Source organism: Pteropus alecto, unplaced genomic scaffold (assembly GCF_000325575.1).
Source record: "Pteropus alecto unplaced genomic scaffold, ASM32557v1 scaffold60, whole genome shotgun sequence".
NCBI classification, from domain to species: Eukaryota; Metazoa; Chordata; class Mammalia; order Chiroptera; family Pteropodidae; genus Pteropus; species Pteropus alecto.
This window is the reverse complement of record NW_006430726.1, coordinates 1,734,764-1,736,567: the sequence shown is the minus strand read 5'-3', so window position 1 is coordinate 1,736,567 and position 1,804 is coordinate 1,734,764. Positions and strand designations below refer to the sequence as shown.

At 48.1% G+C, this 1,804-nt stretch overlaps 1 pseudogene; it reads left to right on the top strand.

The window, feature by feature from the left end:
- The first annotated feature begins 1,447 nt into the window (after positions 1 to 1,447).
- LOC112484084 lies at positions 1,448 to 1,566 on the top strand (annotated as a pseudogene).
- The last annotated feature ends 238 nt before the right edge of the window (positions 1,567 to 1,804 follow it).

The following is a 1,804-nucleotide window of genomic DNA, read 5'->3' as shown; positions in this document are numbered from 1 at the left end:
GTTTCATTGGGCCTGCCAAGTGGGATAGAATGGAGAAGGAGAAACGATTGCAACATGTACCAGAATAGGGCTCTTTGGTGACCTTGGCAAGGAAAAATTTTATGGAGCGGTAGGGACTGAAGTCAGAGGAAAGTGGGTTGAAAAGTACAGGAAGAGGAAGAGGAGACGGCACATATCAACAGCACTGGGGGCGTCTGGCTGGTAAAAGAGGGAAAAAAGCAGTGGCTCGGGTGGGGCGCATGATGGCTCCTGGGTGGGGCGCATGATGGCTCTTGGGTGAGGTGGGGTTACGCCGAGGTGCTGGAGGTTGCGTGTTTGCTGATGGAAGTCATCAGGAGGCAGTAACCCAGGAGAAAGTGATGATGAGAGAGATTGGAGGGCAGGGGATGGAGGAAGGGAATCCTTGAGACGGTGAGTGGACAGAAAAATCCCTCCACCAAGAGGAGGAATGCGTCATGACAGAGGAAGAAAGAAGAAAATGAGAGCGTGGCGGGGCTTAGCTGCCCCAGTCGCCTGCCAATTAAGACAATGCAGAGCTGTGGATAAATTGTGGGGGGCATTTAAACACAGGGCGAGCTTCACTGTTGATCTGAGCTTGAGGCGTGCCTGACTAATTCCAGGCATCTCATATTTGCAAACCTTTCATCTGTTACCCAAATTTTGATTTTTCGAAAAGGGGGAGGTTGCCAACAGATTATGGCCTTCTGTGATAAACCGTTTATTACAAACTCATCATTTCTTCGAGGGGAAAAAATGTTGTATTTTGCGTTTCTAAGACGGCATCAACAAAATAGGGCAGGGAGAATATTATCTCTAAAAGCTTATGCATCATCCTCTTAAAATGTTAATGTCCCATTTCCAGCTGAACAAATAAACCCTTACTACTTGGATGCAACTAGTTCTAATGAATGTGATGCCGGGTTAGAAAATAAAGAACCCATTTTTGATTGCAGAAAGCATCTTTCACACGGGGTGGAAAAAAAAAGTCAGTCATTATTTAAAAATGGCTCCATTAACGCTTCTCGAACCAGAAACAGTGAGCTTGAAAAGACCAAACAGCTTTTATTTTTGAGCACTGTATTTTCAATGGGATTATAAACACGGTCCTCATGAAGCTCTTCAAACGGACAGAAAACCGCCCTGAAATATGGAGCAGCCGTGGCTCACTTACTGCCTAGCAGAGCCGGTTTCGCTTTGCTTCATCGACGTAGTAACTCCAAAGGTGCTTGCGTTGGTCTCGAGGTGGAGGGAAAGGGAAGGGCCCGGTGGGAGCGGCCTCTTCTGTGCTTTACAGAGCCAAGGAGGGTGAAAGCAGCCGGGGAGAAGGTTTCCTTAACCAAGACGAGAGAGGCTCAAAGGCAGACACCTGGGGCAGCGGCACAGAAACCCTTTCTAGCACTATTCGGTTCTGTGGTGACTTGGAAGACGATTCAGCTATTAAACCGTCGTCTACGGCCGTGCTCCCCTGCACAAGCCCGATCCCGTCCGATCTCGGCTGCTAAGCAGGGTCGGGCCTGGTTAGTACTTGGATGGGAGACCTGCGAGGAACACCAGGTGCCGTAGGCGTAAAAAGTAAAAAAAATGAGATTAGTAGAAGCTGACGAGGTCCTTGCAGTCTGTGAAGTCAACCAAGAGTTGCCCCCCCCTAAAAAAATATATACATATTAAACCGTCAGTGAGGGTGCGTTCGCTTCAGTTGGGTGAGCCATTCTGGTTCTTGGTTTTAAATGTCAGGTCACTGCTGGAGGTCTTTTGTATTTTAAGACAATGCACGGAGTCACACACACAGACACGCACATATGTG